Consider the following 26054-nt stretch of genomic DNA (forward strand, 5'->3'; position numbering starts at 1 on the left):
AATGGGGTACTGATTGAGAATGATCAGCCATGATCATATTGAATGGCGGTGCTGGCTCGAAGGGCCGAATGGCCTACTCTTGCACCTATTGTCTATTGTCTATTGTCTAAAGTGCAATCAAAGATAGCCCGAGGGTCTCCAATGAGGTAGATAATAGTTCAGAACTGCTCACTAGTTGTTGATGGGATGATTCAGTTGCCCGGTAACAGCTGGGAAAAAACTGTCCCTGAATCTGGAGGTGTGTGTTTTCACACTTCTGTACCTTTTGCTCGATAGGGAGAAGAGGGAGTGGCCAGGGTGAGACTTGCCCTTGGTTATGCTGCTGGCCTTGCCGAGGCAGGCAAATCCTACATAAATTACACATAAATTCCCTTGAAAATATATTATCGAAATAATAATTCTTTCTTTGTATCTGGTGACGCACGAATCAATAAAAAACAAGGATCAGATTTTTTACAAAGTCACTTACATTTTGGGGGTTTTGTGATGAAGGTTCAGGGATTGTTTGCTTTTGCTAAGTGTCCTCCTTGGGTTATTTTTTTATTTATTTTTATTTTTAGACCTATGTACTATTTATTTTCAATTTATGTACACCTTTACTTTAAACTCTTGATGGGTACAGCATCACTCGAATCCTATGTCCAATATACTTCGCAGGCAGGTTACCTTTGAACTTGGGACGGGATATGCCACTGTTACCATGAGAACAGGTCACTTTACTCCAAACGACACGGGTTCTATTCGGTTTATAGACAATAGACAATAGGTGCAGGAGGAGGCCATTCGGCCCTTCGAGCCAGCACCGCCATTCAATGTGATCATGGCTGAACATTCTCAATCAGTACCCCGTTCCTGCCTTCTCCCCATACCCCCTGACTCCGCTATCCTTAAGAGACCTATCTAGCTCTCTCTTGAATGCATTCAGAGAATTGGCCTCCACTGCCTTCTGAGGCAGAGAATTCCACAGATTCACAACTCTCTGACTGAAAAAGTTTTTCCTCATCTCCGTTCTAAATGGCCTACCCCTTATTCTTAAACTGTGGCCCCTGGTTCTGGACTCCCCCAACATTGGGAACATGTTTCCTGCCTCTAACGTGTCCAACCCCTTAATAATCTTATACGTTTCGATAAGATCCCCTCTCATCCTTCTAAATTCCAGTGTATATAAGCCTAGTCGCTCCAGTCTTTCAACATATGACAGTCCCGCCATTCCAGGAATTAACCTCGTGAACCTGCGCTGCACGCGTTTACCACCAGGGGTGACAGTGTTGTTCTTTGGCTTGTAGACATAGGCACATCTCTTGCCGAGGTAGAAGTCGGTCTCATCTACATGGCAATAAACGCCCTCAGTCTCCAGCAGAGCAAGTATGCTCTCTTTGGTTTCGAAGGCCACGTTTATAGCCTGTAAAAACAGCTTTGCACCAAAATCTTCCACGCTTTGCGAGCCGGACCAGTCCGCCTTGTAAATCAAGACCGCTGACCACAACACACTGCAGAATTTCTTTACATCGGAGAAACCGAACGCAGGCTCGGCGATCGCTTCGCTCAACACCTTCGCTCAGTCCGCCTTAACCAACCTGATCTCCCAGTGGCTGAGCACTTCGACTCCTCCTCCCACTCCCAGTCTGACCTTTCTGTCATGGGCCTCCTCCAGTGCCATAGTGAGGCCCACTGGAAATTGGAGGAACAGCACCTCATATTTCGCCTGGGCAGCTTGCAGCCCAGCACTATGAACATTGACTTCTCCAACTTTAGATAGTTCCTCTGTCCCTCTCTTCCCCTCAGCATGTTCCAAGGAATGGGTGACGTTTCGGGTCGAGACCCTTCTTCAGACTGAACGTGCAGTTTCTCCCTACACATCCTAGAATTCTTTCCTCTGTTTCCTCAGTAATATCTTTGCATGATGTTACGGATCGAGACCCTTCTTCAGACTGAGAGTCAGGGTGATGTAGAGATATAGAACAAACGAATGCAAGATATGCAAAAAAGTAATGATGGTAAAGGAAACAGGCCATTGTTAGCTGGGCGCTAGTTGAAAACGAGTACTGACAATGAGACTCAACGAGACAACTTTGAAGCTGGTACGACTTGGGTGGGGGAGGGATGGAGAGAGAGGGGGTGCAGGGGTTACTTGAAGTGAGATAAATCAATATTCATATCACTGGGTTGCAAGCTGCCCAAGCGAAATATGAGATGCTGTTCCTCCAATTTGCGAGGCCAAACCCAAGAGAATGTCTTTGACCATGAAAGCTCAAAGTAAAGAAGGAGCATTCGGGATGGGTTCATATGTTCGTAAGGCATTGGAGCAGAATGAGGCCATTCGGCCCGTCCAGTTTACTCCGCCATTAAATCATGGCAGATCTACTTTCCCTCTCAACCCTATTCTCCTGCCTTCTCTCCAGACCCTTTGGCACCCGTACTAATCAAGACTGTCAATTTCCACTTTACAAATACCCAAGTTGATGGCAATGAGAACTTGGAGGCCTTCATGAAGAGCAGGCAGATGTCCTGTATACACCCTGGAAGGAATCTCATCAGCCACCTTGGAACCCACAAAACTGAAGTATTAGAAACTCATCTTCAATCCTAAAGCATTGCACAGGGAGAAAGCAATTGTAGGTGACAATAGCACCTTGGAATCTATTTACACTCTCTGATGAAAATCATTTCCTCAACTTCCTTCTAATTCTCGCACTAATTAATTTAACTCTATGTAGACTTGTTATCAACTTCTCTCTGGGGAAAAATGTACTTCCCTCTCACCTTCTTGTGACATCTCATAATTTTACACATTTCAGTTTTATCCTCTGATTTTATTTTAGTTTAGTTTAGTTTAGAGATACAGCGCGGAAACAGGCCCTTCGGCCCACCGGGTCCGCGCCGACCAGCGATCCCCCACACACTAACACAATCCTAAACACATTAGGAACAATTTTTACACATACGCCAACCAATTAACCTACAAACCTACACAGGTCACGGGGAGAACGTACAAACTCCGCACATACAGCACCCGTAGTCGGGATGGAACCCGGGTCTCCAGCGCTGCAAGCGCTGTAAGGCAGCAACTCTACCGCTGCGCCACCGTGCCACCCTGATCCAAGGAAAACAACCCTCGCTTGTCTGTCTCTACTCATAATCAAATGTCATCAATTTTACAGCTTTGCCTTTTTACAGCTCCAATATCTTTTTCCTTTGAAACTCATTCCGCTGCCTTCGAGAATTGTTTGACTGATAATTGGCGAGGAACATCCATGCTCCTAGTGTTTATGTCTGACAAGGGATTACAGCCACTTGCTCTGGACATTTAATGGTAATAGCACTGGCAAGGCTGCCCACCATTGGCATGTGGGGTCTCACCATCGACCATTAACTCATATGGAGCAGCATGTGAACACTGCCACAACCATAGAAAAGCAAAGGCTGAGTGTGCTGCCTTTGCTACCTCACCAAAGTCAAACACTCTCCATTTCCCCAGCGTGAACAGAGACCAAATACCAATCCAACGCTAAGCTCCACACCATTGAAGACCAGGCAACCCAAGGTTTTATTCAAGCATTCCTCCCGACCAGAGATCCCCGCACATTAACACTATCCTACACGCACTAGGGACAATTTATACTTATTCCAAAGCCAATTAACTTACAAACCTGTACATCTTTGGAGTGTGGGAGGAAACCGGAGATCCAGGAGAAAACCCACGCGGTCACGGGGAGAACGTGCAAACTCCGTACAGACAGCACCTGTGGTCAGGATCGAACCCGGGTCTCTGGTGCTGTAAGGCAGCAACTCTACCGCTGCGCCACCATGCCTCCCCCCCCCCCCCCCGACCCTAACTTTATTTAACTCCATACAGATTAAAAAGTCAATAATACTTAGTGTGGGCACAACTATATTTAGAACTATTTTGTTCCCTTAGTTACTCCTAGTTGAATTATAAACCTACTCAACTACTCCAGGGAATAGCATGTCTTCATGATACGTTCATCAGCTAGTAACTAGAAATAATCTTACAATGGATAACTAATAGAGAAAGATGCAATGGCCACATTAAATGCTACAAGATTATTTCAGTTCTAGTCAGAAAGTGAATCGATACTCACTGAATTTCTTCTTTGCTTTGAGCGGAATTGTCCATTTTGGGTCGGCAGTCCTTTCAAGTGTCAGTTATGTCCGATCAGAGCAAGAGCTCATGTAGATGTAACAGTCATGCAATTGAGTGAGTTCCTGCCAAGATGCAGGTATCATCTGTGTGACACACCCAGTCTCACATTTTAACCAAGCAGTGGCCCCTTGTTAAAAGCATGACTGTGTCCAATCAGCAGGATCTGATTTGCCTAGCAATGCTCGCAAACTTGAAATATATCCTCTTTCTGGGAGAAGTGTTTTGTGCTGTGAATAATATTCATTTTGGCAGTTTATTAGACCACCTGTTTTTGAAAAGGTTGTGCTGAATGACTTTGTCAATTTAACACTGTAAACACAGAGGGCTTTGGAAAGTTGTTCATTGATATAAAATACTTGCACCTCTCTCTAATTAAGTCTAATACACACTGATTATTGTTACATCTTGAAGACATGGACAAAACTTGCATATAGATGTTGTTATACCTCTGAATGGAGAAAAGTAGAAATATCTGTTGATTTCCTTGTAAAAACTTTATTCACAGGTCCTCAAGTCGAACGGCAGGTGCAGCAAAATTCTGGGCTACCGTTCCAAATATTTATTGTAAGAATTAATTCTGAGAACATATTAGGGGACGTACAACGAGATCTGGGTGTCCTAGTGCATCAGTCACTGAAAGGAAGCATGCAGGTGCAGTAGGCAGTGAAGAAAGCCAATGGAATGTTGGCCTTCATAACAAGAGGTGTTGAGTATAGGAGCAAAGAGGTCCTTCTGCAGTTGTACAGGGCCCTAGTGAGACCGCACCTGGAGTACTATGTGCAGTTTTGGTCTCCAAATTTGAGGAAGGATATTCTTGCTATTGAGGGCGTGCAGCGTAGGTTTACTAGGTTAATTGCTGGAATGGCCGGACTGTCATATGTTGAAAGACTGGAGCGACTAGGCTTGTTTACACTGGAATTTAGAAGGATGAGAGGGGATCTTATCGAAACATATAAGATTATTAAGGGGTTGGACACGTTAGAGGCAGGAAACATGTTCCCAATGTTGGGGGAGTCCAGAACCACGGGCCTCAGTTTAAGAATAAGGGGTAGGCCATTTAGAACGGAGATGAGGAAAAACTTTTTCAGTCAGAGAGTTGTGAATCTGTGGAATTCTCTGCCTCAGAAGGCAATGGAGGCCAGTTCTCTGAATGCATTCAAGAGAGAGCTAGATAGAGCTCTTAAGGATAGCGGAGTCAGGGGGTATGGGGAGAAGGCAGGAACGGGGTACTGATTGAGAATGATCAGCCATGATCACATTGAATGGCGGTGCTGGCTCGAAGGGCTGAATGGCCGACTCCTGCACCTATTGACTATTGTCTATTGTCTATGGCACACCAGGTCTTACAGCAGCCTGCACCAAGGGAGAAAATAGAAATGAAGCTTGAAAAGGGACATTTAACAAATTAGTGCAAAGGTTCTCTCAATTTTAAAAACCAGTTGTGGCTCAGTGGTGTTTCCTGGTTCCCCCATTAGGGATTTGCAAGTTTACACACCACTTCACCAACTTGACCAGCTTTACACTTGGAGCAGCACTGATAGAATGCCGCACTATCGATGGCGATACAAGGAACTACAAATGCCCGGATACACACAAAAGACACAAATTACTGGAATAACTCACAGTGGGTCCCTGGTGACCATGTATAGGTTACAAAAAAAGACACAAAGTCGACGGTGCTATTTTTGAGGCAGGTTAAATTTGCTCCCAGCCCTGAGTGATTGTAAAATGGTGCCTTGACTCTGTGAAGAAACGCAGGGGGAGCAATCAAGCCCAAGATCTGTACCTCAGAAGTGACGTTCACTTTCCTTTCAAAGTACCCCAGAGAATGTTAGGGAGGCAGGAGACTGCAGTGAGACAATCAGACATTAAGGCTTGGTAACCACGAGGTCAAGGTTCGTGGGGAGAGGTGAACTGCAGCAAGCGGAAGAGAGGGAAGTCAGATTCATTGATCATCAGCTATTGGCTTCAGTGGGCCTTGGGATAAGCCCCACCAAACATTCTCCTGCGTTTGTGCAGCTGACACCCCAGTGGTATGAATCTTGACTTTAGTTTAGTTTAGTTTAGAGACACAGCGCGGAAACAGGCCCTTCGGCCCACCAAGTCTACACCGACCAGCGATCCCCGCACACGAACATTATCCTACTCAAACTAGGGACAATTTACACTTATACCAAGCCAATTAACCTACAAACCTGCACGTGTTTGGAGTGGGGGAGGAAACCGAAGATATTGGAGAAAACTCACGCGGTCTCGGGGAGAACGTACAAAACACCAAGACTTCTCTAACTTCAAGTAAGCCTTGCCTTCCCACTCTCTCCAGCCCTCCCCCTTCCTAGTTCTCCGACCAGTCTGGCTGTCCCCTTGATTACAGTTTATCTCTGTATGCTTTTTGTCACCTTTTCCTAGCTAACAATGATCTATTTGACATCTTCCTTGGACTTCATCCCCTTTGATGGCTTGTTCTCACACCTCACACTTCCTTATCTCTGTGTCTCCCTCTCCCCTGACTCTCAGTCTGAAGAAGGGTCTCTACCCGAAACATCACGCATTCCTTCTATCCAGAGATGCTGCCTGTCCCGCTGAGTTACTCCGGCATTTTGTGTCTATTCTCCTGAATTGACAGCTTCTGCCACCCCTTAATTGTTGGTTTTCATGAGCAGGGTTCCACGGGCTCCTAACACCTGAAGATGGTTTAACAAATGGGTGTTGGGGAGGACAATGGAAGCAAATTTCAATGAGCTTTAACTTAATAGATTTAACGAGCAAGGTAAAGCCAGTAACGTTCGATCAAAGATAGTCCGAGGGTCTCCAATGGGGTAGATAATAGTTCAGGACGGCTCTCTGGTTGTGGTAGGATGGTTCAGTTGCCTGATAACAGCTCGGAAGAAACTCCCTGAATCTGGAGGTGTCTGATTGGTGGGAGAGGGGAGAAGAGGGAGTGGCCAGGGAGCGACTCGTCCTTGATTATGCTGCTGGCCTTGCCGAGGCAGCGTGAGGTGTAAATGGAGTCAATGGAAGGGAGGTTGGTAATTGCAATCCTCTTACCTACATGTTGTAACCTGATAGGTCTTGCACCTAACTGCTCTGCCCTTTCATTCAATGAACCTTCACACTAGTGGATGTATCAGAAGAGACGCCATGGCCATTTACTTGCATAAGGCCCTGCTTGCCTTGCACTTAGAAACATAGAAACATAGAAACATAGAAACATAGAAACATAGAAAATAGGTGCAGGAGTAGGCCATTCGGCCCTTCGAGCCTGCACCGCCATTCAATATGATCATGGCTGATCATCCAACTCAGTATCCTGTACCTGCCTTCTCTCCATACCCCCTGATCCCTTTAGCCGCAAGGGCCACATCTAACTCCCTCTTAAATATAACCAATGAACTGGCCTCAACTGCCTTCTGTGGCAGAGAATTCCACAGATTCATCACTCTCTGTGTGAAAAAAAACGTTCTCATCTCGGTCCTAAAAGACTTCCCCCTTATCCTTAAACTGTGACCCCCTTGTTCTGGACTTCCCCAACATCGGGAACAATCTTCCTGCATCTAGCCTGTCCAACCCCTTAAGAATTTTGTAAGTTTCTATAAGATCCTCCCCTCAATCTTCTAAATTCCAGCGAGTACAAGCCGAGTCTATCCAGTCTTTCTTCATATGAACTTAAACTTAGGCGTCATCCAAAATAAAAAGGTAGCACTTTACTAGATTAATAGATTAATGGAGATACCAAAAAAAAAGTGTTGGGCCCCAAAATTCTTCGTTGTGGCTGTGAACCAGGATAGAAGTGGACATTGCAGCAGTATAGGTCTACACTCACCAAAAAAACCTGGGCACTGGCTCAATAGAATGTAAGGATTATAACTCAAACTGGAAACATCGATAAATTAAAAACAGATGGAGGACAAAATATATAGCAATTTTTGCATGGACTAATTGGTTGTGAAGTTAATCTGAAGGGCTCTTATTTTATTTCAAGGCTATATCATTTCAGTTAGTTTATGACCACGTGTACCGAGGTAGAGTGAAGGTTTTTGTTTGTTGCATGCTAACCAGTTAGCAGAAAGACAAAAACATGATTACAATCGAGCCATTTGCAGCGTGCAGATAAAGTAAGAAATGTTGCTGTGGGAATAGAGATTTAAGAGTGTGGAGCGATTGTAATGTGTGTTTGTAGATCTGCTTCTGTGGCTAGCATGTAAATAGTCGCCTGGGTTGGGCGCCATCTTGGAAGCAATTATACACTGGAATTTAGAAGGATGAGGGGGGATCTTATTGAAACATATAAGATAATTAGGGGATTGGACACATTAGAGGCAGATAACATGTTCCCAATGTTGGGGGAGTCCAGAACAAGGGGCCACAGTTTGAGAATAAGGGGTAGGCCATTTAGAACGGAGATGAGGAAGAACTTTTTCAGTCAGAGGGTGGTGAAGGTGTGGAATTCTCTGCCTCAGAAGGCAGTGGAGGCCAGTTTGTTGGATGCTTTCAAGAGAGAGCTGGATAGAGCTCTTAAGGATAGCGGAGTGAGGGGGTATGGGGAGAAGGCAGGAACGGGGTACTGATTGAGAGTGATCAGCCATGATCGCATTGAATGGCGGTGCTGGCTCGAAGGGCTGAATGGCCTACTCCTGCACCTATTGTCTATTGTCTATTGTCTAACACCACCAGTGCAGCAGATTTGCCTTATTTTAGACGGTTTTGAAACAGTATGGACAGTACTGTGAAATACATTGGCACTAGAGCCTAACATAGGAATAAGAATACAATATCCGACAGCTACCTTCCACTTTCGGTCTCTCAGCTTTGTTTAGATAGTTAGATAGGCACAAGATGCTGGAGTGGCTCAGAGGGACAGGCAGCATCTCTGGAGAGAAGGACTGGGTGACGTTTCAGGTCGAGACCCTTCTTCTTCAGACACTTCCTTGTTACTCATTCCCTCCTTAACTTGCTGCACCAAGCAAATACGTCTCCAGCATTGTGAAACATAACGATGGGAACTTCCTCCTCGGCTCAGAATGGAGGTGCTAATTAAAGAAGAATCTGATGAGCAGTGAACTCTTGAGCAGTAATTATACCATTATTAAAGTAATTATACTTTACGATGCAGTAGTCTCCTCATTCATTTCCCCCTAGGGTTTGGCACCTTGCTGAGACAGCATTCTATGTTGGACGTCAGGAGAGTTCAGTTCCTCCTGGTCCTTCCCGGAGCAGAACCTCAGGGCTGATCCTAGTCCTCATCACCATTGACAGCGATCAGGAGTCATATTCCTGACTTCCTGACTAAAGTACAAGCCCTGAACTTCACCAGACCCTGCCTCAACACAACTCTCTCAGTGCAAACTGAGAATCAAACCAGACCCCCATGTTCAGTTCAGTTTAGTTTATTGTCAAGATCACCCCTCATCCTCCTGCGCTCCAAGGAATAGAGTCCCAGCCTACTCTAGCTGTAGAGGGAGTACAGAGAAGGTTCACCAGATTGATCCCTGGGATGGCAGGACTTTCATATGAAGAAAGACTGGATAGACTCGGCTTGTACTCGCTGGAATTTAGAAGATTGAGGGGGGATCTTATAGAAACATTTAAAATTCTTAAGGGGTTGGACAGGCTAGATGCGGGAAGATTGTTCCCGATGTTGGGGAAGTCCAGAACCAGGGGTCACAGCTTAAGGATAAGGGGGAAGTCTTTTAGGACCGAGATGAGAAAACATTTCTTCACACAGAGAGTGGTGAGTCTGTGGAATTCTCTGCCACAGAAGGTAGTTGAGGCCAATTCATTGGCTATATTTAAGAGGGAGTTAGATGTGGCCCTTGTGGCTAAAGGGATCAGGGGGTATGGAGAGAAGGCAGGTACAGGTTACTGAGCTGGATGATCAGCCATGATCATATTGAATGGCGGTGCAGGCTCGAAGGGCCGAATGGCCTACTCCTGCACCTATTTTCTATGTTACTCAACCTCTCCCTATAGCTCACACCCTCTAGTCCTGGCAACATCCTCGTGAATCTTCTCTGTAACCTTTCCAGCTTGACAACATCTTTCCTATAACATGGTGCCCAGAACAGAACACAATACTCTAAATGTACCCTCACGAATGTCTTATACAACAGCAACATGACCTCCCGACTTTTATACTTAATACTCTGACTGATGAATGCCAATGTGCCAAAGGCCTTTCCCCAATGTTTTGCCAATCCCCAAAACACTGAGGTCTACAGTAGTTCCAGAAGACAGCTCCTTCTCAATGACAACTGGGGTTGGACAACACATACTGGCCTTGTCATTGATTCTTAAATGTTGGGATAGTCCCAGCCTCAACTACCTCCTCTGGCAGCTTGTTCCAAACACCCACCACCCCTACACATGAAGGGACATTTGATGGGCCAGCAGGGTGGATTTGCCTGCTGCTGTGGGATTCCAGGCATCTTCTGATCAAGTGGAGGATGCCTGAGGAACCCAAGGGGCAACTCTTTTACACGGACACTGGTGGGTGTATGGAACGAGCTGCCAGAGGAGGTAGTTGAGGCAGATGCTACCACAACATCTAAAAAACATTTGGACACGTACATGGATAGGACAGGTTTAGAAGGATAAGGGCCAAATGCAGGCATGTGGGACTAGTGTAGATGGGGCAAGTTGGTCGGCATGGGCAAGTTGGGCCACAGGGCCTGTTTCCATGCCATGTGACTCCATGACTCCATGACTCTATAACTCTATAACCATTATAGAAATCAAACTAAAATCAAATTTAAAACTGAGCGGGGCTTTCAAAGGTGAAAATGAGTTGTTTCACCAAATTTCACTGACTGACAGACTGAGTGATTGACTGACTGACTGACTGACTGACTGACTGACTGACTGACTGACTGACTGACTGACTGACTGACTGACTGACTGACTGACTGACTGACTGACTGACTGACTGACTGACTGAGTGATTGACTGACTGACTGACTGACTGACTGACTGACTGACTGACTGACTGACTGACTGACGGACTGACTGACTCACTCACTCACGGCGGCACGGCGCAGCGGTAGAGTTGCTGCCTTGCAGCGAATGCAGCGCCGGAGACTCAGGTTCGATCCTAACTATGGGCGCCGTCTGTACGGAGTTTGTACGTTCTTCCCGTGACTTGCATGGGTTTTCTCCGAGTTCTTCGGTTTCCTCCCACACTCCAAAGACGTACAGGTTTGTAGCCTGAGGGCGGTCATGACAGGATTGTGACCATTGGAGACAGCGCAAGAGGAGAGGCTGAAAAGTCAGCAGGAAAGATTACAGTTCTGGTCCAAACAGAGAATCAAAGTGGTGCTTATGAAAGCAGAGACACAACAAAAAGAGCTTCAATAGACAATAGACAATAGGTGCAGGAGGAGGCCATTCGGCCCTTCGAGCCAGCACCACCATTCAATGTGATCATGGCTGACCATTCTCAATCAGTACCCCGTTCCTGCCTTCTCCCCATACCCCCTGACTCCGCTATCCTTAAGAGCTCTATCTAGCTCTCTCTTGAATGCAAGAGAAACAAAGTAAAAAAATACTGTATTGAGTTGATAGTGCCTAATAATGTACCAAATATAAAATATCTAAAAAAACATTGGCTATTAAATCAGAGTCATTTACAGATGGTTTTAGAAATTATGTACTGCAATGCATTTATAATTTTGGTGTAATTATGGGTGTTATAATTATGGGTGTTATAATTTGGTGTAATGAATGTTTTGGGTAAAGCAACACTTGTTTTGCAGTCTATTAGATCAGGTGTATGTAAGGCTATCTGGAAAATTGCGCCATTGGAGTTACGTGTATCTGGGATATTAAATACAGCTAATAAGTGAAGTATTTGTAGTTGAGCAGACTGATACAGTGTTTCATTTCATCTATATACGTGTGGGCATATGTTTGCAAATAATTAGTTGATTTCGCAGTTTCAAACCTGCAGGCAATTAATTAATGATGAAATGTTGTGTATGAAGTGAGTTAGTCACCTGCACAGGCCAATTATTTTTAAGGAAGAAAATATGTGGAGCACGTGAGGGTGTGATGGTTCTTTGAAGAAGCGAGTGGGTCACACTGTCAGATCGTTGATATACTGTGATACTAGCCTTGCCACCTGGATCACAACTTGTACACTGCCCTGGTCACTACATTGGGAGAGAGATGGGATTGCACTGAATGGGGTGCAGAGGAGATGTAGGAACTGTAGATGTAATGTAAGAAAATAACTGCAGATGCTGGTACAAATCGAAGGTATTTATGCACAAAATGCTGGAGTAACTCAGCAGGTCAGGCAGCATCTCAAGAGAGAAGGAATGGGTGACGTTTTGGGTCGAGACCCTTCTTCAGACTGAGTGTCAGCGGAAAGGGCAACGTCACCTAGTCCTTTACTCCAGAGATGCTGTCTGACCCCGTTGAGTCACTCCAGCTTTCCGTGTTCACCTGGGATGCAGAAGAGACCTGCAAGAATGTTTTCAGGACTGGAGTGCTTTCGTTACGTAGGTATGAGAAACAAATGGGGTTGTTCTCCTCGAAGCAGAAATGACGGAGAAGAGATTTAATTGCGATCTGTAAAATGATGAGGCCCTTAGGTGGAGTGAATAGGAAACATAGAAACATAGAAAATAGGTGCAGGAGTAGGCCATTCGGCCCTTCGAGCCTGCACCACCATTCAATATGATCATGGCTGATCATCCAGCTCAGTAACCTGTACCTGCCTTCTCTCCATACCCCCTGATCCCTTTAGCAAAAAGGGCCACATCTAACTACCTCTTAAATATAGCCAATGAACTGGCCTCAACTACCTTCTGTGGCAGAGAATTCCACAGACTCACCACTCTCTGTGTGAAGAAATGTTTTCTCATCTCGGTCCTAAAAGACTTCCCCCTTATCCTTAAGCTGTGACCCCTGGTTCTGGACTCCCCCAACATCGGGAACAATCTTCCCGCATCTAGCCTCTCCAACCCCTTAAGAATTTTATATGTTTCTATAAGATCCCCCCTCAGTCTTCTAAATTCCAGTGAGTACAAGCCCAGTCTATCCTGTCTTTCCTCATATGAAAGTCCCACCATCCCAGGGATCAATCTGGTGAACCTTCTCTGTACTCCCTCTAAGGCAAGAACGTCTTTCCTCAGGTTAGGAGACCAAAACTGCACACAATACTCCAGGTGTGGTCTCACCAAGGCCCTGTACAACTGCAGCAGAACCTCCCTGCTCCTATACTCAAATCCTCTTGCTATGAATGCCAGCATACCATTCGCTTTCTTCACTGCCTGCTGCACCTGCACGCTTGCTTTCAATGACTGGTGCACCATGACACCCAGGTCACGTTGCATCTCCCCTTCTCCCAATCGGTCACCATTCAGGTAATACTCTGCTTTCCTGTTCTTGCCGCCAAAGTGGATAACCTCACATTTATCCACATTATATTGCATCTGCCATGCATTTGCCCACTCGCCTAATCTATCCAAGTCACTCTGCAGCCTCCTAGCATCCTCCTCGCAGCTAACACTGCCACCCAGCTTCATGTCATCCGCAAACTTAGAGATGTTGCATTCAATTCCCTCGTCCAAATCATTAATATACACTGTAAATAACTGGGGTCCCAGCACTGAGCCTTGCGGTACCCCACTAGTCACTGCCTGCCATTCCGAAAAGGACTCGTTTATTCCTACTCTTTGCTTCCTGTCCGCCAACCAATTTTCTATCCACCTCAACACTGAACCCTCAATACCGTGTGCTTTAAGTTTGTACACCAATCTCCTATGTGGGACCTTGTCGAAGGCCTTCTGAAAGTCCAGATATAACACATCGACTGGTTCTCCCTTATCCACTCTACTAGTTACATCCTCGAAAAATTCTATAAGATTCGTCAGACATGATTTGCCTTTGATAAATCCATGCTGACTTTGTCTGATGATTTCACCACTTTCCAAATGTGATGCTATCACATCTTTAATAACTGACTCTAGCATTTTCCCCACTACCGATGTTAGGCTAACTGGTCTATAATTCCCCGTTTTCTCTCTCCCTCCCTTTTTAAAAAGTGGGGTTACATTAGCTACCCTCCAGTCCTCAGGAACTACTCCAGAATCTAAAGAGTTTTGAAAAATTATCACTAATGCATCCACTATTTCTGAGGCTACTTCCTTAAGCACTCTGGGATGCAGCCTATCTGGCCCTGGGGATTTATCTGCCTTTAATCCATTTAATTTACCTAACACCACTTCCCGTCTAACCTGGATTTCCCTCAGTTCCTTCATCTCATTAGACCCCCGGTCCCCCGCTATTTCCGGCAGACTGTTTATGTCTTCCCTAGTGAAGACAGAACCAAAGTATTTGTTCAATTGGTCTGCCATCTCCTTGTTCCCTATGATCAATTCACCTGTTTCCGACTGCAAGGTACCTACATTTGTCTTAACTAATCTTTTTCTCTTGACATATCTATAAAAGCTTTTGCAGTCAGTTTTTATGTTCCTTGCCAGTTTTCCCTCATAATCTATTTTCCCTTTCCTAATTAACCCCTTTGTCCTCCTCTGCTGGAGTCTGAATTTCTCCCAGTCCTCTGGTATGCTATTTTTTCTGGCTAATCTGTATGCTTCATCTTTTGTTTTAATACTATCCTTGATTTCCCTTGTTAGCCACGGATGCACTACTGGTTTATTCTTTTGCCAAACTGGGATGAACACTTGTTGTAGTTCATCCATGCGACCTTTAAATGCCTTCCATTGCATGTCCACCGTCAACCCTTTCAGCATCAATCGCCAGTCTATCTTGGACAATTCACGCCTCATACCCTCAAAGTTACCTTTCTTTAAGTTCAGAACACTTGTTTCTGTATTGACTTTGTCATTCTCCATCCTAATGAAGAACTCCACCATATTATGATCACTTTTGCCCAAGGGGCCTCACACAACAAGACTGCTAACTAACCCTTCCTCGTTACTCAATACCCAGTCTAGAATGGCCTGTTCTCTCGTTGGTTCCTCGACATGTTGGTTTAGAAAACCATCTCGCAAACATTCCAAGAAATCCTCTTCCTCAGCACCCCTGCCAGTTTGGTTCACCCAATCTATATGTAGATTGAAGTCACCCATTATAATTGCTGCATCTTTAGTGCACGCATTTCTAATTTGCTGCTTGATGCCATCCCCAACCTCACTACTGCTGTTAGGTGGCCTGTACACAACTCCCACTAGCATTTTCTGCCCCTTAGTGTTTCGTAGCTCTACCCATATCGATTCCACTTCCTCCAAGCTAATGTCCTTCCTTTCCACTGCTTTAATCTCCTCTCTAACCAGTAACGCTACCCCACCTCCTTTTCCTTTCTGTCTATCCCGCCTGAATATAGAATATCCCTGGATGTTGAGCTCCCATACTTGGTCACCCTGGAGCCATGTCTCCGTAATCCCAACTATATCATAATCATTAATAACTATCTCCACATTTAATTCATCCACCTTATTACGTATACTCCTTGCATTGAGACACAAAGCCTTCAGGATTGTTTTTACAACTCTCTTACCCCTTATACAATTATGTTGAAAAGTGGCACTTTTTGATTTTTGCCCTGGATTGGTCTGCCTGCCACTTTTACTTTTCACCTTGCTACCTGTTGCTTCTACCCTCATTTTACACACCTCTGTCTCTCTGCTCCTGCTCCCATCCCCCTGCCACATTAGTTTAAATCCTCCCCGACAGCACTAGCAAACACTCCCCCTAGGACATTGGTTCCCTTCCAGCTCAGGTGCAGACAGTCCTGTTTGTACTGGTCCCACCTCTCCCAGAACTGGTTCCAATGTCCTAAAAATTTGAATCCCTCCCCCTTGCACCATTTTTCAAGCCACGTATTCATCTGAAATATCCTCCTATTCCTACTCTGATTAGCACGTGGCACTGGTAGTAATCCAGAGATTATTACCTTTGAGGTCCTATTTTTAAGTTTATCTCCTAGCTCTCTAAATTCACCTTGTAGGACCTCATCCCGTTTTTTACCTAAATTGTTGGTGCCAATGTGCACCACGACAACTGGCTGTTCACCCTCCCCCTCCAGAATGTCCTGCAGCCGCTCAGAGATATCCGTGACCCTTGCACCAGGGAGGCAACATACCATCCTGGAGTCTCGTTTGCAGCCGCAGAAACATTTCCCAAAACAGAGGGGTCAAAAACTGGACGGTATAAATGTAACTTGTAGTGCATGGTTGGAGGGAGAGTGAGGAAGGAATTGTTCACCCAGTAGGTGGTGGGGTCTGAAACTCACTGCTGAAAGGGTGTTAGAGGCCAAAACCAACTTACCTAAAAAACTGCATTTATACCCTTATATTGGCAAAATCTGGATTATGGGATATTTCTTCTTACGTCTTATCCAGTCGGCAAGGGCATGATGGGCCGAATGGACTCCAAGTACCCAGTATATTTTCTCTGATTCTTTTCATTGTGTGTCTGAGCAGCCCCTACACAATTATCTACCTCGATCAGCCCCCTTGGCATGTGACCTCATATATGTTCCGAAGAAGGGTCTCGACCCGAAACATCACCCATTCCTTTCTTTCCAGAGATGCTGCCTGTCCCGCTGAGTTACTCCAGTATTGTGCGTCTATCTCAGGTGTAAACCAGCATCTGCAGTTCCTTCCTCCACATCTGTTCCAAAGTGATCCAGGCATTGAGGCGCCTGGCCAGCTTCCTGATGTGAAGTTTCAGTTTAGTTTTATGTCACCAGGTACAGGGAAAAGCTTTTGTTAGGGAGGGGGGAGTTGAAGTGATCTCCCGGTGGCCGAGCACTTCAACTCCCCCTCCCACTCCCAGTCTGACATTTCTGTCATGGGCCTCCTCCAGTGCCTCAGTGAGGTCCACCGGAAATTGGAGGAACAGCACCTCATATTTCGCCTGGGCAGCTTGCAGCCCGGTGGTATGAACATTGACTTCTCCAACTTTAGATAGTTCCTCTGTCCCTCTCTTCCCCTCCCCCTTCCCAGATCTCCCACTGTCTTCCTGTCTCCACCTATATCCTTTCTTTGTCCCGCCCCCCCTGACATCAGTCTGAAGGAGGGTCTCGACCCGAAACGTCGCCCATTCCTTCTCTCCTGAGATGCTACCAAGTTTGGTCGAAGGGCCTGTATCCACATTGTATGACTCCACGAACCAATGACGCTATAACCATGATAGAACTCAAATTAAAATCAAATTAAAAACTGAGTGGACAAATTTTGGTAGGACAAATCAAAATAGGACGTACAGGGTAAATGGTAGGGAATTGAGGAATGCAGTGGAACAGAGGGATCTGGGAATAACTGTGCATTGTTCCCTGAAGGTGGAATCTCATGTGGATAGGGTGGTGAAGAAGGCATTTGGTATGCTTGCCTTTATAAATCAGAGCATCGAATATAGAAGTTGGGATGTAATGTTGAAATTGTACAGGGCATTGGTGAGGCCGAATCTGGAGTATGGTGTGCAGTTCTGGTCGCCAAATTATAGGAAGGATGTCGACAAAATGGAGAGGGTACAGAGGAGATTTACTAGAATGTTGCCTGGGTTTCAGCACTTAAGCTACAGAGAGAGGTTGAACAGGTTGGGTCTTTATTCTTTGGAGCGTAGAAGGTTGAGGGGGGACTTGATAGAGGTTTTTAAAATTTTAAGAGGGACAGACAGAGTTGACGTGGGTAGGCTTTTCCCTTTGAGAGTGGGGAAGATTCGAACAAGGGGACATAACTTCAGAATTAAGGGACAAAAGTTTAGGGGTAACATGAGGGGTAACTTCTTTACTCAGAGGGTGGTGGCAGTGTGGAATGAGCTTCCGGTGGAAGTGGTGGAGGCAGGCTCGATTTTATTATTTACGAGTAAATTGGATAGGTATATGGATGGGAGGGGATTGGAGGGTTATGGTCTGAGAGCAGGTAGATGAGACTAGGTCAGAGAAAGTGGTCGGCGTGGACTGGTAGGGCCGAACGGGCCTGTTTCCGTGCTGTAATTGTTATATGGTTATATGGTTATATGAGTGGGTCTGAGGAGATCTTATCGAAACGTATAAGATTATTAAGGGGTTGGACACGTTAGAGGCAGGAAACATGTTCCCAATGTTGGGGGAGTCCAGAACAAGGGGCCACAGTTTAAGAATAAGGGGTAGGCCATTTAGAACTGAGATGAGTGAAAACGTTTTCGGTCAGAGAGTTGTGAATCTGTGGAATTCTCTGCCTCAGAAGACAGTAGAGGCCAATTCTCTGAATGCATTCAAGAGAGAGCTGGATAGAGCTCTTAAGGATAGCGGAGTCAGGGGGTATGGGGAGAAGGCAGGAACGGGGTACTGATTGAGAATGATCAGCCATGATCACATTGAATGGCGGTGCTGGCTCGAAGGGCCGAATACCCTCCTCCTGCGCCTATTGTCTATTCTCTATTGTCTATTGTCTTTTATAGGTGAAATGAGTTGTCACACCAAATTATTACACAATAATTGTGGGCGGCACGGTGGCACAGCGGTGGAGTTGCTGCCTTACAGCGCTTACAGCGCCAGAGACCCAGCTTCGATCCCAACTACAGGTGCTGCCTGTATGGTGTTTGTACGCTCTCCCCGTGAACTGCGTGGGTTTTCTCAAAGATCTTCGGTTTCATCCCACACTCCAAAGATGCACAGGTTTGTAGGTTAATTGGCTTGGTATAAATGTAAAATTTTCCCAGTGTGGGTAGGATAGTGTTAATGTGTGGGGATCGCTGGGCGGCTCGGACTCGGTGGGCCGAAGATCCTGTTTCCGCGCTTTTGCGGTTGCAGCTCCTAGACTATGGAACAGCATCCCTCTCCCCATCAGAACTGCCCCCTCCATCGACTCCTTTAAGTCCAGGCTCAAAACCTATTTCTACTCCCTAGCGTTTGAGGCTCATTGAGGAGGCGCTGTGAACTGTTTGCGTGCTACTGTATGTTTCTTTTTTTTTGGAACCTAATCAGATGTACAGCACTTTGGTCAACGTGGGTTGTTTTTAAATGTGCTATACAAATAAAATTGACTTGACTTGACTTGACTTGACTTGACAATGAAAAAAAAAAAATTTAACATTCAGAACACCTCCGCTCAGTCCGCCTAAACCTACCTGATCTCCCGGTTGTTCAACACTTTAACTCCCCCTCCCATTCCCACACTGACTTTTCTGTCCTGGGCCTCCTCCACTGTCAGAGTGAGGCCCAGCACAAATTGGATGATCAGCACCTCACATTTCGCTTGGGTAGCTTACACCCCAGCGGTATGAACATTGACTTCTCTAACTTCAACTAACCCTTGCTTTCCCTTTCTCTCCATCCCTCCCCCTTCCTAGTTCTCCGACCAATCTGACTCTCCCCATGATTAAATTTTGTCTTTGTATGCTTCGTTGTCACCTTCTCCCAGCTAACAATGATCTAATCTACATTTTAGATTTTTTTTAAAGATTTTTTCAGATTTAGAGATACAGCGCAGAAACAAGACCTTTTGCCCACCGGGTCCGCGCCGCCCAGCGATCCCCGCACATTAACACTATCCTATACCCACTACGGACAATTTTTACGTTTACCAAGCCAATTAACCTACATACCTGTACGTCTTTGGAGTGTGGGGGGAAACCGAAGATCTCGGAGAAAACCCACGCAGGTCACGGGGAGAACGTACAAACTCCGTACAGACGGCGCCCGTAGTCAGGATGGAACCTGAGTCTCCGGCGCTGCATTCACTGTAAGGCAGCAACTCTACCGCTGCGCCACCGTGCCGCAGTTTTCCTTGATCTACATCCCCTTTGATGTCTCGTTCTCACGCTTAACACTTCCATATCTCTGTATCTCCCTCTCCCCTGACTCTCAGTCTGAAGAAGGATCTCGACCAGAAAAGTCACCCATTCCTTCTCTCCAGAGATGCTGCCTGTCCCGCTGAGTTACCCCAGCATTCTGTATCTCTCTTTCGGTGTAAACCAGTGTCTTCATTTCTCCCTACACATTTTGTGTGCTTTGCTCTTGATATCGCTCCAGTGTGCAAAATTGTTTTCCTCCACTACTAACCTGACTGCAGCCAACTAATGGCATGTGAAACGAGACCCATTCATTAGCTGAGTTACACCAGCATCTGCAGTTCCTTCCTACGCAAGCAAAGTATCATATCTCAAGTTATGTGGAGAATATAACCAAAACGGGAAACATCTCAGAGACATGCTAGTAGGTCTACTGTGGTGTAGGTGCGTGGAGGAGATTAGATGAGGGAGGGGAGTTGATGAGCCTGTGTGAGAGAATAATGAAACAGGAAAATGAGCGAAGGAAGGAGATTTATGTGATCGCACAGAGAAACAGCAAAGACTCACTGAATGACGTGCAAAAAAGTAACAATAAAGCAGATCTGTTAAGTAGGCTATTTGTGTACTTCAATCTATTATTAGACACTCTTTCATTATCAGGGTCCCAGCTCTTAGAAGCTCTAATTATACACTTTGGAAGGTGACCTAAGCCTCCAGTTTTTTGCCAAGTTCACAATTTTTTGGCAAGCTTGTTTGGCATGATTGATAATATTTTTGAAGACATACTTGCGCAGTTAAATTGAAGAAATATTACCTTGTATTTAACAATGGTTTGGACTAAGATGGTGTGTTGTCAATTTTATCATTGGTTTCAATCACTGTAGCATTTTTTAAGCATTGTAGCAAATTTGAGGGACTAGGGCGGCACGGTAGCGCAGCGGTAGAGTTGCTGCTTTACAGCTAATGCAGCGCCGGAGACTCAGGTTCGATCCTGACTACGGGTGCTGCACTGTAAGGAGTTTGTACGTTCTCCCCGTGACCTGCGTGGGTTTTCTCCGAGATCTTCGGTTTCCTCCCACACTCCAAAGACGTACAGGTATGTAGGTTAATTGGCTGGGTAAATGTAAAAATTGTCCCTAGTGGGTGTAGGATAGTGTTAATGTACGGGGGTCACTGGGCGGCACGGACTTGGAGGGCCGAAAAGGCCTGTTTCCGGCTGTATATATATGATATGATATGATACACCTCATATTTCACTTGGGCAGCTACAAGTCAGCGGTATGAATATTGATTTCTCTAACTCCAAGTAAGCCTTGCCTCCCCCCTTTCTCCAATCAGCTTCAAAGTCATCTTGTTGAGTCTCATTGTCTGCAACTTGTTTTCACCTAGCCCACAGCCAACAATGGCCTGTTTCCTTTATCATCGTTACTTTTTTGCATTTCTTTCATTCATTTGTTCTATATCTCTCTGCATCACCGTCTAAAACTCTCGTTTCCCTTTCCCCTGATTCTCAGTCTGAAGAAGGGTCTGGACCCGAAAGGTCACCTTTTACTTTTCTCCAGAGACGCTGCCTGACCTGCTGAGTTATTCCAGCTTTTTGTGTCTATCTTCGATTTAAACCGGCACTGCAGTTCTTTCCTAAGTATTTTTTTAAATGTTTCAAAGAAAATCTTTTTGGTATTTTGAGATATATATTTGTACAGCAAATTAACCATTTGATTTTTTTAAAATAATTCTTTGTTTAATCCCTGAACTGTTGCTGTAAAGTAAATCATGTGTGTCCAGCAGCTAAGCTATTAGTGCCGGTTATATATAATGCACAAAATAAACATTACATTGATTTTATCGGGACAGATTGACTTGCAGTTTGTTTCAGGCTGAAATCAAGCCAATGTTGAAATTGGACGTGGTACTTCTGCATACAACTCACTGCAGCCTTTAGTTGCATATCTGATTACACCGTAAGACACAACCCGCACATTTCCTGTCCAAATGACATAAAATGGAGATTCGGGATGCAACCTGCAACCTCCAATGAATGATCACAGTGCAACAAAGAGTGCGCTGTGAGGCTTTGTTGCATCTGCGTCCATTTAAATGGTCACTCAGCAGACATCACTGACTGGGTTACTTCAGGCTCCCAACATCCACAAAGTGGCCTTAACTGTCAGGGAGTGATAACTGTAAGGAAGTGTAAGGGTACTGTAAGGGCCGCGAGGACGTCGGAAGCTCGCAGGCCCCTGAGTGGGGGGCCGACATCGGGAGATCTGGCAGCGGCAGCGTCTTCACCCGCCCTGAGTCGCGGGGCTTGGGTCGGCCCGCCGCGGACTTTTCACCATCCGGTGCGGCCTGAAATAGGCCGTGGGATTTTCCACCGCCCGACGGGGGCTTCAATGACGCCCCGATGTGCAGCGGCAGCGTCTTCGCCCGCCCCGGATCGCGGGGCTTGGGTCGGCCCACTGCGGACCTTTCACCGTCCGGCGCGGCCTGGAACGTGGCAACTACAACAGCCTGACCGCTGGAGAAGATGGCAGGGGAAGAGAAAAGACATTCTGGCCTTCCATCACAGAGAGGAGGTGACTGGAGGAGACTCACTGTGATGGATGTTTATTTTTGTTTGATTGTGTGTGTTATTGCTTATTTTTATTGTTCTTGTTGTTGGACTGTGGGTCATCTTTCATTTCACTGCACATTTATGTGTATGTGACAAATAAACTTGACTTGATTTTACCAGCATTTCAGCTGCTGAGGTAGTTATGCAAAGTGTACGAAGGTATTTATCAGGGAGCAGCACTCCGCTAGCAATCTTCTGGACTGCCGCTACATTTTCACATTTTAAGATTTTTCTTTCCATTTAATACCGCACCTAGCCGCGATGAACAATTTTCCTCATGCAGTATTTCCGAGTGAACTTGTTATCTGTTCAGAATTCATATCATATCATATCATATATATACAGCCGGAAACAGGCCTTTTCGGCCCTCCAAGTCCGTGCCGCCCAGCAATCCCCGCACATTAACACTATCCTACACACACTAGGGACAATTTTTACATTTACCCAGCCAATTAACCTACATACCTGTACGTCTTTGGAGTGTGGGAGGAAACCGAAGAAAACCTCTTTAAATGTCTGCCACTGTTTACTTAGTGTCTTTACCGAAGTTTCAGAAATTCAAAATTTTCATGAAGCCATTTATTAGAAATTAGAAACATAGTGTCGAGGAAATGGACTTGGAGGAAAATTAAAGGAAAAACGGAGACTTTGCATTATGCTTCAAGAGGCTTTAATGGCCTGTCCCAGTTAGGCGATTTTTAAGGTGACTGCCGGCGACTAGGCTGTCGCCACACGTTTGCCGGTGTGTCGCGGGTACGGTCGTGAGTAGTTTCCAATGAGTGATAGCAGTTCGCGGAAATTTCATTCTGTTTCAAAAAATTTCGGCGACAGCTGGCTTGACGCCAATGATCGTCGCTTGTCGAGGGCGCTGTCGCACGTTGGCGCCAGGTGAGGTAGGTTGTCGCCGGTACAGAGGACGGATGAATTTCATTTGCGGCACGGTGGCGCAGAGGTAGAGTTCCTGCCTTTTAAATGCAGTGCAATGCCTGTGTCTGTGTTAATTTCATTGGTCAAAATAAATGAAACTAAAATATTTGGAAAAGGATGTCATGAAAAAGTACTTCGAAATGCAATAACTTCAGACATCAATTTTTTGTCAAAATGTCCAAAATCAACTTTATTCAAAGAAACTAAATTCCTACGAAAGGTGGATAACTACAGGCAAAATCCGTGAAAAAAATATAAACTTCAAACAATTACAAAAACTACCAAAAAAAGAGATTTTTAACATTAAACAGATTCTTCTATGTAATCATTTTTAATGTGGCCAGTTGTACAACGCAACTTGTCTCCTCCTGATCCCGGTACCTGTTGCCGGTTGACATAGGTAGATTTAGATTTCGATTTAGATTTGGAGATACAGCGCAGAAACAGGCCCTTCGGCCCACCGAGTCCGCGCCGCCCAGCGATCCCCGCACACTAACAATATCCTACACCCACTAGGGACGATTTTTACATTTGCCCAGCCAATTAACCTACATACCTGTACGTCTTTGGAGTGTGGGAGGAAACCGAAGATCTCGGAGAAAACCCACGCAGGTCATGGGGAGAACGTACAAACTCCGTACAGACGGCGCCCGTAGTCAGGATCGAACCTGAGTCTCCGGCGCTGCATTCGCTGTAAGGCAGCAACTCTACCGCTGCGCCACCGTGCCTTGATTCTGTGCATCAAGTAAAAATTCGAGTCAAGAAAATATGAGTCAAGAAAATCCATTAAAAAACCCTAACCTAAACCATCAAGTGGCGGTGAATCTGTGGAATTATTCGCCACAGAAGGCTGTGGAGGCCAAGTCAATGGATATTTTTAAGGCAGAGATAGATAGATTCTTGATTAGTACGGGTGTCAGGGGTTATGGGGAGAAGGCAGGAGAAAGGGGTAAGAAGGGAAAGATAGATCAGCCACGAATGAATGGTGGAGACTTGATGGGACGAATGGACGAATTTTGCTCCTATCACTTATGATCTTCTGATCTTCTGATCACTGCCTCGTAACTATCAAACCAAAATAGCGATGTAGCCAAGAAAGCCGGTCTTACCACCGTGTCAAGACATAAATTAATATAAACAATTATAATGCATTATTGATTCATTAGGATGAATCAAGTTACGCTACGGTGGCACAGCGGTAGAGTTGCTGCCTTACAGCGAATGCAGCGCCGGAGACTCAGGTTCGATCCTGACTATGGGCGCTGTACTGTACGGAGTTTGTACGTTCTCCCCGTGACCTGCGTGGGTTTTCTCCGTGATCTTCCCACACTCCAAAGTTTTCCTCCCACACTCCAAAGACGTACAGATTGGTAGGTTAATTGACTGGGTGAATGTAAAAATTGCCCCTAGTGTGTGTAGGATAGTATTAATGTGCGGGGATCGCTGGGCGGCGCGGACTCGGTGGGCCGAAGGGCCTGTTTCCGTGCTGTATCTCTAAATCTAAAAAATCTTTTTAAAAATCCAATGTTACCTCTTACAGCCTATTAATTCAACAGCCATTTGCATTCATTTCCAACCGAGGAAATGTGTTTGAATTCTTCTGATCAATTGAAGCGTTTATGAAAATCTCCACTGATATATTCATGCCATGCTCTACATAACACATGAGAGTATTGGTACAGGTACATAGTACTGAGAGAGTTTTCACTGCTGTATGTGGTCTTCTCAGACAGAATTTAAAACACTCCACAGCAGGGGCTGCAGACTTACCTTCATGGAGCTGGCGGTCTCTGTCGGGGATCGACTTTGTGGAGCACCAACTGCAGGAGCCCGCAGACTTTAACATCGTGGCGCTCGCGGTCCCTGGTTAGAGACCGACTTCGGGAGCTCCATCCGCAGGAGCTTCGACCGCCCCGATGCGGGAGCTTTGATCGCCCCGACGCGGGAGCCTCGATCACCGGCTGTGGGAGATTCGATCTCCCCGACTGCGGATGGTTTGACTGCCACGACTGTGGGAGAATAAGGAGGAAGAAGGTTGGACTTTATTACCTTCCATCACAGTGAGGAATGTGGGGAATCCGCTGTGGTGGATGTTCATGTTAAATTTTATGTAGTTGTGTGTCTTATTGATTTCTTTTTTTTGGTATGGCTGTATGGTAAATCGAATATCACTGTACCTTAATTGGTGCATGTGACAATAAACTGACCTTAAAAACCTTGACCTTGATGGGAGTAGGAAACGTTGATTATTGGGAAATCCTAGGAGACCAGAGGACTTGGCTTGTCCAATCAGCCGATAGATGTTTACAATGTGAGCAATTTTGGGCCCCATATCTGAGGAAGGATGTGTTGGCTCGGGAGAGGGTCCAGAGGAGGTTTGCGAGAATGATCCCAGGAATGAGTGGGTTAGTGGGAATGATCCCATGAATGAGCATTTGACGGCACTGGGCCTGTACTCTGGGCTGGAGTTTAGAAGGATGAGGGGAACCTCATTGAAACTTACCGAATAGTGAAAGGCCTGGATAGAGCGGACATGGAGAGCATGTTTCCACTAGTGGGATAGTCTGGGACCTGAGGTCACAGCCTCAGAATTAAAGGATGTTATTA

General features: G+C 45.6%; 1 pseudogene; it reads right to left on the reverse strand.

The window, feature by feature from the left end:
- Positions 1 to 601: 601 nt before the first annotated feature.
- On the reverse strand, positions 602 to 25293 carry LOC144596879 (large ribosomal subunit protein eL33 pseudogene; annotated as a pseudogene).
- Positions 25294 to 26054: the final 761 nt, after the last annotated feature.

The sequence above is a fragment of the Rhinoraja longicauda genome, chromosome 9 (genome assembly GCF_053455715.1).
Source record: "Rhinoraja longicauda isolate Sanriku21f chromosome 9, sRhiLon1.1, whole genome shotgun sequence".
Classification (NCBI taxonomy): Eukaryota; Metazoa; Chordata; class Chondrichthyes; order Rajiformes; family Arhynchobatidae; genus Rhinoraja; species Rhinoraja longicauda.